Genomic DNA, 12,845 nt, shown 5'->3' on the forward strand with positions numbered 1-12,845 from the left:
AAATAACTTTCTAAACGAATAACATTAAAACAAATCTTGCTTTATCAGGCATACAAAAGGTTCAAATAATAAAGGAAGGACCAATATAAATTCCTAAACCATTGTTTGACAAAAAATGTATATATATCCATTTTTAACTTGCGAAAAACTGGGCCAATTGTCACCAAACATGGCAAGTATCCCAGGACCTCCCCAGCGAGCATTACCCTTACACTTTTGGATTTTTTTTTTTTAGTTGAACCATAGGATCCTTTGTTTTATGTAATATTTTAATTTATTTGGTTATACAGGGGAATTGCCGTTGTGATCTGTAGCCTCCGTGTCATCTTCTGGAGAGTCCAGTGCACACAAGCTAGTTAAAAATAGTCAAAACGTTAAAACTACGTTGTTTAGATCTGAAATTTGTTCTTTGTTTGCTGTTAATGTTATTTTGGCCACTTCCAACATGACAAATGATTCAGAGTTCAAGATGTATAATAAAAAAAATTTGAGTAATTTCTTCTATTTTCCTCATGTTTGACTGTTTCAAATTATGTAAAACTGGCCGACAGGTGGCTGTGATAAGATGACATATCGACCACCAGAGTCACGCAGCATATTTTATTCTTCATCTAACACTCATCTTGTTTTATTACAAACTAACTTGCAGGAAGTGTGTTACAAATATTAAATAATATATCGCGCGCAGGATATGACGTATTAACAGATGTTTTCAGAAGTAATGTAGAAAAATGCTGACATGCCTTAACTGATATCTTATTTCACATTCAGTAACAAAGACATTTTAATTTAGCGTTTTTATCAAAATGAGCAAAATATACCTTAGATGTACCACACACTATCTGTTGAAATGATTTTATGTGGCTCCTATCCCATGCTATTTTCCTCTTAAGAAACGTGACGAAAATAAAATTACACACACACACACCATACTTGTGTGTATTACATATACAAATTACCAATTATAAACCTAAGTTACCGATTCAAAAACTAGGATTCGTAATTTCAGAAAATTCTCACAGTCCAACCTCATTGTATACGTTCTAGTACTTCGAACACACAAAAGTTCCAGTTCCACTTACCAGAAGGGTTCGTTTGTGTTTCTATGTAAATACAACTATAAAACCCAAGATTCTCATAACACAACTCGTTACTAAGGGAACAATATTTCACACTGAAATAAAAGTTACGACTTTTCATATAAATTGTAAAAATATGTTATGATAGGGGATCAAAAGAAGATGCGACAATAAAAACAGCACAAATCAAGGTAATGATGATATGATAAAAAATTGCTTTTTTCTTGGATAGAATAAGAAAACTTAAAATTAAAATATCGCTTTTTTATTAAACAAAGTTACTTGAACTCGCATCTATAAGAAATGTAGCAGGTCGGATTATGAAAAGTTCTTTATAACCTTCATTAAAGTATCGTAGTTACACGATACAAGATTTTAGCACCGATTCAAAACTCTCTTCCCTAATGGAGTCTTATTGCCGTACGTCTGTCAGTGCGCAGTCCAAACAGCGTGGCACCATACTGTCAGGCCGGCATGGCCAAGTGTGTTAAGGCGTTCGACTCGTAATCCGAGGGTCGCGGGTTCTAATCCCTGTCACACCAAACATTTTCGCCCTTTCAGCCGTGGGGGCGTTATAATGTGCGGTCAATCCCACTATTCGTTGGTAAGAGAGTATTCCAAGAGTTGGCGGTGGGTGGCGATAACTAGCTGCCTTCCCTCTAGTCTTACACTGCTAAATTAGGGACGGCTAGCGTAGATAGCCCTCGTGCAGCTTTGCGCGAAATTCAAAACAAACAAATCATACTGTTATTATTAAACAATTTGTTAATTATTATGTATCTTTGTAAATAAAAGACGGCTACGTTTGTAACAAAGAAGAGATCGTAAAACGACGGGTTATTTGTACCGTGTCACTATGGTGAATCGAACTCCGAATTTTGATATTGTAGGCCCATAACAAACAAATGGAGATCAAGACGAACGGCAACAAAGTGAACAAACGCAAACCCGACCCCGCATAACTAATCTGGTATTTATTTGAGCAAACTAAACCAGTTTATAATACAACGTCTACAAGAATTAACATAACAGTTAATTAGCGAACAAACGCTACAAATACTTAAACAATAAATTTAATAACACCGTATTTTAAAATTTCGAAATTATACATGAAACTTCGATTCAGTTTACAATTTATGTTCCAATACGAGTCAGTAATACAATCTGTTTTACGTAAGTATTAAAATAAGAATCATCTTTGTGTGGAATGTGTAGCCGTGAAAATACTGCAGGCATCTTCTCTCTAGCCAAGTGAAGATAATTTGTTTTGACTAAGGTCAACCATAAGTTATGAGAATCGTGACACTACTATGTTTCATCGTTACTACACATTTGACTGTAATTCGACGATTATGCAGGAACCACCGGATATGAAAATAGAACCGCATACCAACAGACTTGACCAATCAAAACAATCTCTCTTGCCACATTCACAGCGATACTCGAGCGCAGACAAAAGGTGTTGCATAACCTACAAGACTGAAACACCATACAAAATGGATTCCAGTCACGACCACAGCTGGCAAAGTTCTCGTTTAGACAGGGTTCGTGACTGTGTAATTATCGCTGAAAATGTCATTTACAGCGAGGGTAAACAACTAGTGACTCGAATTATCGTTATTACATTTTAGTTTTTGCGTAAGTGGACTTGTGAGTACAACTGAAGTAATTCCTGTCAATGTTTTTGTAGATACAGAATTATTCTCAGATTTCAAGGCACTCATGTTTTTCCGACCTATAAAAAAGTTAACGTATTTTTTATCCGAAGTTCTTATAAATTCTTTATACCACCGAAAATAAATATTTACACATTAAAAATATAGCAACTATTTCCTTAAGTACCTGAAAGAGTACACCAACTAAACATTTCCAGAAATAACCATTCGGTTATTCCCAGATTTTAGCAATCAAGTTATAGACTCTTATAATAACTAATACGTAGGAAACGTTTCTCTCACTCCAACTTTGTTTTTGCAACTGTTTATACCAATTGTGTTTGGACAAAAGCACATTGTATAAGAAACTTATCTTCTCTTGATATCTATAGAAATGCAGGGTTAAGACACATATAACTGTAATACTCAAAACTACACAAGTATAGCTCTCCCAAGTTTTAAGCTGATGAACAGAATCTGCTGCTAATTCTTGAGCTTCTCTGATCGTACAAACAGCCTTCACATGCGTGAAACGTTTCCATGACAACGACGAGGGAACCATGAATCCTAAGATTCACGGGCACGTTAACTATTATGCTAATGCACGAAACGAGTCACTTAAAGTTCCTTCTTTATTCGCTGTTTTTCGAAATTATTCAGTGTATATTAACTACGTTATGGTCTACTTCCCCAAATACTTTTATATTAAAAAATCTACAAGTGCAACGCCAACGCTTGAAATATTCTTACAAATAACTTATACTACTCATAAAAGGGTGCCGCCCTACAGAACTGTAATTTTACTTGAGTGAGCCGAACAAGTGAGCAAAGATATTATAAGACCACCTATAGTTTCAATCTTAGAAAAACAGTGCACTAAACAAATTACCAAAAATATTTTGTATACAACAGCTCCAAACTCATGCAATGTCCCAAAAAATTTGCTTTATTTAAGACATCGTACAGCCACATACTCAGACTACAAATAATTTTATACTATCATGCCAAGGAAAATACAGAAGGATATATGTACATAATATTTATTTGCCAACAATGAATTGCATGACTGACCATAACATTACATCACCACAGTTGAAAGAGAATATGTTGGGTGATGGGATTTGAATCTGCAACCCTAAGCACCACTTGCCTTTTTATCACACAGTTTTGAAATTACATTGTTGGTAATATTATCATTTAAGCCTAGAATGAGTAGGATGGAACTCCTGAACTCAGCCCACTACTATGCACTTGTAGATATTTTGTTACCCATGAATCTTCCACGTTTAAGGTAAAATACAGCAACTTTTTGTCAATTCTTATAGGTGAGAAATACAAAGAAATTTCCTAAAGGTTCTCAGTACAAGTGACACTGTTACTTTCATCTTTGATAAAGTGTGCACGTTTCAACACAAACACTTGAAATCAAAGACATTATTTTTTGAGTTGAATTTAAAATGTAGACACTGATGACTCACATTAGTTTCATAAAGCATTTGTCAGTAATAAGAATCACAGGCTTGAATCCCATCAAATCCCAGATTTTACCTGTTTTGTTAAGATTTATTTCTAGCATCACAAAGTGGTGTAAGATCTAGAGTAACACATGTTGGCAGTACATTAGTTTCTTTTTTTAATAATTTACACTTCACTGTTTGAACATAAAGCTTCCTTTTCCTAAAAATGTTACATATGGAGAACATAGTAATAAGTGCACTGAAAGTGGCTGTTAAAGATGGAACAGTGCTAACGTAACTGATCAGCAATCATACTTATGGTTATATTTTTAGTGTCTTTTAAGGAATGCTATTGATACTCAAATCCTGCATGTATTGTGTTTATTGAAGTCTGCTGACCTTCAGTCTTGTATGTTATTGAATCTCACAGCTTTCTGCTTGAGAAAACTTCCTCCAATAGTACACAGTTAGCAAATTTAAATAAAATACTGAACATTACAAAAAATAATGAATTTTCAGAGTTAAGAGACCCTAAACAGTAATTTTACTCTCTAGTCAACACCAAGTGTTATCTAATTTTCTCAATCTGTTACATATTTTATTTTCCTGACGATATTCAATTAAACATTTTATTGATAAACACATGTAAAACAGGTAACAACTAACTTGTTTGGAGTGACACTTCTACAGGAAGACTTGAGGGACTGAACTACAAAACTGTTCAGCTACCTGAACTCATTTTGTAAATTAATTTTCCAAACACTTCTCTACCTGAGCTACTTTTGCATAATAGTCGTTAAAGACTTTTTTCTTTGAGCTACTTTTATAGATTTGTCCTTTCTTTAATGGAAATACTTTTGAACATTTGTCCTCCAAGACTTTCTCTATTAGAACTGTTTCTGTAGAACAGTCCCCAAAGACATTCTCTTTTTGAGGTACTTATGTAGAATAGCCCTCTAAAAACTTTGAGCTATTTTTGTATATTTGTCCTCCTAGACTTTCTCTACTGGAGCTACTATTTTAGTCTTCCAAGATTTTCTCTATTGGAACTACTTTTGTACATCAGTCATCTAAAATCGTCTCTACCCAAGTTACTTTTGTAGACTAGTCCTCTAAGATTCCAAATCAGATATTTGTGCAAAGAACATCTTAAATTACGCTTTGTCTTCCATAACTGTTTAACCAAGTAAATTTTATTTCTGGTCAAATGTTAGGCCTATTGAATTCCAATGTTTCACCACCTTTTGGTGTCTAAACCATATAATTACAAGCAAGTTAATCTTTGGTTGGTTGGTTTGGCATTTTATGGCACAATGGAATTAAGCTATCTGCACCAAGCATCTGGTAAAAAGTTAAAATTAAAGTAATATTATTAAAATTTGTAAAAAGAAATCAAGGTAAAACAAAACAAAGTTTAATTTTTGAATTACAAACATAAATAGCGTTAAATCAATTTTATGCCTAGTTTACGGCAGTAAGAGAGAAACTACAATAATACAAGTTGTAGAGGACTTTCTGTAGCATAATTTCAATTATTATAACTTGCTAGGATGACTAACGGGTAAGTTCAAACATCAATGTTAGACACCTGAAGTTGGCCTTTCCAGTCCTGGTTGTGATTTATTTGACATTATAGCCATCTTCTAATTTCAAATTGAACTAGTTGTACTTTTAATTCTTAAAAAGTAACTGCATTAAAAAAAGGTTTAATTTATAAAATTAAAAACTTAAATAGCATTAAAAAGATTAATGGCCTTTAAAAAACTAAAAAGATTTGTACAGTGGACAGTGTCACCATCACCAATAACACTGTCTAACATTATGGTTAAACTTTGGGACAAAACATATTTAAAATGCTGCTGTCATTGAGAGTCATAACAGCAGCAAGACAGTAGAATGTGGCTTACAGTGAACCGAGTGCCACACAGACAACACATTGGCACGTCAGTCCCAGATAGAAATAAAGAAAAAAAGTTAAAAACCTGACTAACGCGTAGTCAAGTTATGACAACTTCCTCTTACCGATTCGTACGGCAGCAAGGCGTCCAAAGTCAAATACAGGGTTTTATTTGGAAAAGCTTGTTTTCACATTGCTCACTCCAAGTCAATGCCAGCTGGACCAGAGCCAAGCCTTGAATACAGGCTATCAACAGCAGTGATAGTGCCACAGCAGACAGATTTAGCTATGGTGTCAGTTAGCCCATTCTTCAAGTACTAACATAGCCTGGTATTCACAAAAACTGGATAGAAACATATGTTAAAGAGAAATGGGCCAGTCGGTTTTGAACATTGGCAAGAACAGGGTGAGAACTAATGTGAAGTGATTCCAGGGCCACTAGAGAACTAAACGAATCAGTATAAACAATGCAATTTTAGTACTGCTTAGCTTCTATGTGATCCAGAGCAAGAGAAATGGCATACAGTTTAGCAGTGAACAAAGAAACTGTAAAGGGGATTATGTGCACAAACACCTAACCACAACAAACCATGACAGAGTCCACAGAATCACCTGATTTCGGACCATCCGTATAAATAGGAATAAAAGGATGGTTTGAAAGATGTTAAGCAAATAACAGATGGTACTTCCAATCAGAAGTATCTGCTTTTCTCAGATGACTTAAAAATAGGTTACATTTGGGGATTATAATAACCCATGGTGGGATGGGCTGACCAGTGGATACAGCAATATCATCCAAGGATGGACCCAATTCATCGAACTGCACCTGGATACAAAGGCCAAAAGGAACAATGGCAGATCGTCTGTTCTGAAAAAGCATGGACCACCAAGGAAGTAAAACATGAAGCTTGGTGGGATGCTGTGGTAAGGATCAAAGTTTCATAGCATACAGTAAAGACATTTGTAAACAGCAGAGGTGTAGAAGAGGTTCATGAACCTCTTGTGTATAAGCTCTGAACTGGGGAAGTGCAGAAAGTCCTGGTGCAGAGCCAAAGTCCCTAATAATGAATGGGGTCCAGTATCTTCAAGGCCAAGATCCTGGCAGAGCCACAGACAAGTGGTCCATAGTCTGGTTTTGATCGAATAAGAGCACAATATATTTTTAGCATAGAACATCAATCTACTCCCCAAGTGGTGGAAGAGAGGACACGGAGGATGTTCAGTGCTCTGATACATTTGACTCTGCTTTATATGTGGTACAAAGGTTAGCTTATGGTCAAAGATAAGCCCCAAGAACTTTGTCTCAGGTACCCCAGGTAGTATAACTTCACCAATATGGAGTTCAATGTGAGGGTGAATACCCCATTGGCAGCAAAAGTGCATGCAAACGGTTTTAGAGAGAGAGAGAGAAGTTAAAGTCATTTTCTGTGGCCCACTTCAGTAAACAACTGCGGGCAGTCTGTAGCTGCCGCTGAATATACCTCATGTTCGACGACTGACATGAAATGTGAAAGTCGTTGACATAGAGCTTGTTTGCAACAGTAAGAAAGAATTGTTCAGTGATGGCATTAATCTTCATACTGAAAAGTGTGACACTCAAAACACAGCCCTGAAGGTCTCCAAGTTCATGAAGAAAAGAACGGGAAAGTGTCAAACCCACATGAACTTCAAATCTCCTGTCCATTAAAAATTTTTTAAATAAAAATGGGAAAATGACCATGTAACCCTTATAAATAGAGGTCTTGCAAAATGCATTACCTCCATGTTGTATCATACGCCTTCTTAAGGTACAAGAATACTGATACAAGATGTTGTCATTTGAGAAAGGCTTCTCTGGTTGATGTTTCAAGTCCAATCAGGTGGTCCATGATGTAGAGTTGTCATCAGAACCCACACTGGGTGGGTGAGAGGAGGTTGTTTGATCCGAGAAACCAAGCAAGACGAACATTAACCATCCTCTCTATGGTCTTACAAAGACAGCTCGTCAAAACAATTGGATGGTAGTTTCAAGTAATTTTGGGATCCTTCCGAGGCTTAGCGAAAGGTAGGACAATAGCCTGGCACCAGGCATAAGGAAAAACATTCTCCTGCCAGATCTAATTAAAAACACTCAGAAGAATAGCAAGAGAAGCAGGAGATAGGTGGCACAGTATCTTGTAGCGTACATCATCAGGTCTGACCAATGTATTGCCAGACTGATGAAGGGCCAAGTTTGAGTTCCAACAGTGTAAAGGGGTGATTAAAGTCATAGAGACAATCAGCTTGAAAGGAAAGAGGTGATCACTCTGCCCAAGTCTTGATGGATAAAAAGATGGAAGATGAAGCAGAAATTCTAGATACCCAGCAAAGGCTTTCACCTAAAGTATCAGCAATGCTCTGAGTATCAACTACTTCCCAGCCATCAGAGAGCAAGATTGAGAGGGGGACAGAATTATATTGCCCACTGATCTTTCAAATCTTGTCCCATGTGACTTTGGAACTGCTGGTAGAAGATATGCTGGTTGTGAACTTAATCCCAGATTCCTTCTGGCTTTGACACCTTACCTGCCGAGCATGTGCACAGGCCTGCTGGAAAGCAATGCAGTTTGATAGTGTGGGATACCTACAAAAAGAATTACAAGCCTGTTTTTGAGCCTTCCATGCCATGTGGTAGGTAGGATTCCATCATGCACAAGGATATGGTGGAAAACGTGTCAAAAGTTTAGGAATACATTGAGCAGCTACCTGTATAATACAGTCAGTTACTGCTGCCACACAGTTATCTATTGATGGCTTACAGATGATGACAGGACCAAGTTCTGCAAAAGCAGTGAAAAAGGGACATTGGCTTGATCTAACTTCCAACAGGGCACGTGGGTCGTGTGGCATCGACTATGGCCAGTTTCTCTCAAAATTACAGGAAAATTATCACTGCCTCGTGGGTTATTGTCAACCCTCCATGAACAGTGGGAGAATAGTGAAGGGGAGCAAATCGAGAGATCAAAAGCAGTAAAAGACTGACTAGATGCATGAAAATAAGTATAACAACCAGTATTGAATAGAGAAAGGTTGTGATCTGAGAGCATATGGTCTATGGAGCAAACCTTTCATCACTTTCAGTACCTCCACATAGGCAATTATGTGTATTAAAGTCTCCCAGGATTAAAGAGGGAGATGGCAACTGTTCAATGAGAGCATCAATGTCTCACTGATCATAAGTCTCTTTAGGAGACAGGCAAAGAGAACAAACAGTGATGGTACAACAAAAAAGACATAGATGGCTACACCATTCAAGGGTGTATAGTGTGGCAAGACAGGGTGGGCACATGCTGATCAACCAGCAGTCACCCCTCCAAGCACTCGCCCATCGCATAGTCTGTCATATCTGTACAAAGAAAATTGCCAAAAGGTGACTGTATCAGCAGGTTTCAGAAATGTTTCCTATAAGGAAAGACAGAGTATGATAGGATGTAGCCAGTGCTTTGATGTCATCCAGATTAGAATGTAAACCTTGACAGTTCCATTGTAACAAGGTGGCCATTTTTATTTATGTGTAGGCAAATTGGGTGAAGAGCCCTACTGTTTTCAACCAGGTCTTTTTTCTTTATTTGAGGGCAGGTCTCTGTCATTGAAAGAGGATTCCAGCGACTAAAGACGTGAATGAATGATCGTTTTGCATCTTGGGGCGGGAGAAGATGCACCCGAGGAAATGCCTGTACCTGGAACCAAAAGAAATGGATTTTAGAGTTTGATGGAATAAACGTTTGAAACAGAGATGGGCGTTGACAATGATTCATCACCTTTTTAAACCATGGAGATCAAAAGTCTTTTCATATGGTGTGAAAATGAATCTTTTTGGAGGCACAGAGAGATTCGTCTGCACTCCCATTATAATAGTGGAATGAAGTGCAGCAGCATATGTCCAAGATAAAATGGAGGACAGTAACTTTTGATCCTCAGGGTAAGTAATATTTTAAATCATCTTCAAATGTCACCTCTTTTTCTTCCAACTACTTAGAGTAAGAACAAAAGTAGGATGGGTGAGAGCCATTGCAATTAATGCAATGAAGGTCTGTTTCACACTCATAGGCATGGTGATCCTTGCCACTGCAATGAGCACACATCAAGGAACTACGACATGATGTTTTCTAGTGACTGAACTGCTGACACTGGAAACATCTGAGAGGGTTTGGAATGTACAGCTATACTTTGTAATGAAGATAATCTGCTTTGATGGTGACAGGTGGGCATGGTGACGTAAATGTTAAAAATTAAGCCACTGGTCGGCATCATAATTCCATCTTTGCACATGGTGATATACTTCACTAAAGAAACACCTTGGGTGGAGAAACCAGTGAAAATCTCTGACTCGAGAATGTTCTCCAAATTCCTCAACAACTCGTGACAAATTCAAAGTAGCATGGGATGTAACCTCAATGGGTATATCCCAAAGCACCTTTGAATGTAAGAGGAGTTCACTATGTTTAGATGTGGATATTTCCACCAATGTCACCAGAGCTAAGCTTTTTGACTGACTTTGAAGAGCCAGCAAGTCCCTCCAGTCTCCTCTGAATAAAAGGGAGGCATTTGCCCTAAAGGTTTGTCTGAACGAGAATATATTAGAATCTTAGAATCTTCAAGACATTGTCGTTTACCTATGGACTGTTTTTCCACTATTTTAAGTTTTTATTTGGAAGATCCATGATAAACGTGTTTCAGCACCCACTGACCCCACCTACCATGGAGCCCTAAGAGAGGATGCACTATAATGCCAAACAAGGTCACTGCAGCAACGCTGGGATTTGTGAGCACTATACCCAAACACCAGCATCAGATACAACATCCATAACACCTGTTGAGAACATCCAACACTGGTACTTGGTTGACCCTAGCTCAAGAGGACCAGCTGATTGATCCTACGAGGCCCACGCCAAGGCCACCTGTCTACAGGAATCCCAAGCCAAAGTGGTGTGTCAGGGTTGGGATCCTCAACCACGAGAATTCTCTCTTCCCCTTCCTGGGTTACCACACACGGCAAACATGTAGGGGATGTTTAGATCCTGGAGGAGGTAAACTGAAAGAACAGAACCTTATTTGAAATGTCCCCTCACCATGTATGGGAATCCACACTGAGGGAGTCAACCTTAGAACTAATTATAATATTGATTACCTTTATACACCTGACTACTTGTGGATCTATGGGTTTTTATAACAGTGAAAAATATAAAATTACTCTACACAGGGATGGTATAGACAACCAAATTAAAGCATTACAAAAGTCAATTGGATTTTACTCTCTGAAGAACATCAAAGGCAAGATTGAAGATCTACTTGCCACAGTTGTTCTATCCCCAGTGTTCATGCTGCTCTTTAGCTTTCCAAAGTTGAAAACCAGCATACTGCCAAAACTGAAATTTATTTTTCATTCATCATCATCTATCTTCAATGGGTATTGTGCCTACCCAGTTCTAGCAGTAACTATAAATTTATCATCATTTGACACAGCAAAACAGTTTTCACAGTCTTGAACTATTTTATTACTATTATGATACATAAATTTAAAAAATCATAATTCTAGTGTAAACAATGTTATTATGTCTTGAAGTTAGCTTTTTTTAAAGAAATGTGGTATTCCTTTAAAAAGCTTAAGCAGAGAGTGACACAGAAATTACTAGCAAATAATGAGCATTTTGTGACTGTAACAAGTAAAATACTGAATTGTTTGTACACTATATAATCAAATGTTTTTAGGAAGACCTATGTTACCTATAAATCAAAGGATTAATTAGAAAATTAATACACATACAGATTATCAGAAGCTAGATATGAAGAGTAACCTGGTATAGTCCCTCTTTCTCTGGTGTATATAGCACTGTTCACTATTCATTGTGCTCCAAAATCAAAAATAGGTCAAGAGCCAAAACAGATTATTAATCTACACAAAACTTAAAGCTTTAGTATACGGTATCTTATAAAACAAATAAGTATTAAGAAAAAAATGTTATTGTTAAATTAATCTTTATAGGACTGCCTACTGAACTTCAAAACAAAAGAACCAAAGAAGGTAGAGGTGGAAGTAGACACATCACTTGATCCAGCTGATGATCATATACCAGACTCTGTTGTCTCAACTGTTCATGGAGAATAAAATCCATACATTACTGGATTCCTCACTGGAAAAACATATAGAACCAGAATTTCCAATTGCAAAATATTATTCTATTGTAAAATAGTCATAAAAGTAGCACGATAAAGTTAATTAAAGGAGAGGTATAACGACCAAAGCTGAAATTCTGTTCAAACATCAAGTGTTTGGTAGACAAAATGGAGAAATCAGTAATGTAGAATTTTATAGTCTAAGTAAAATTAAGATGACTTAGTCTGCTATATGATCAAAAACTGGATCAAGTGTTATGTTTTCTTCTATCCCTATTTTGTTTAGAACCTTTTTTTTAAGTTCAGTAGTCAGCACTATAAGGATGTTTTTTAGGATAAACCTTTTACGTAACACTTGTACAATATGTGGATTTCACCAGTAGTGAGTGATATGTAAAACAAATTTGTAATTTTAAGGATAAATAGTTTTGATGCTGTGCTAAGTAACTCAGTTTAGAGAGCCAGAAATTTTTTTAGAACAAAATCCAGAGGTGATCTTAAATAATTATCTAAATTAATACTGAATGCTTTTAATATTTTATAAACACCACATATAAAACACTGAAGAGTTCTAACTTCAGTAAATATTTTAAATAAATGCTATTAAATGATGAACTACACT

The 12,845-nt window shown here is 36.7% G+C and overlaps 1 protein-coding gene across 1 annotated transcript in view; it reads right to left on the reverse strand.

Annotated features, from left to right (window-relative positions):
• LOC143223509 (brefeldin A-inhibited guanine nucleotide-exchange protein 3) overlaps positions 1-12,845 on the reverse strand; it is an 83,449-nt gene that overhangs the window by 16,273 nt on the left and 54,331 nt on the right.

This window comes from Tachypleus tridentatus, chromosome 8 (assembly GCF_004210375.1).
Source record: "Tachypleus tridentatus isolate NWPU-2018 chromosome 8, ASM421037v1, whole genome shotgun sequence".
In the NCBI taxonomy this organism is placed as follows: Eukaryota; Metazoa; Arthropoda; class Merostomata; order Xiphosura; family Limulidae; genus Tachypleus; species Tachypleus tridentatus.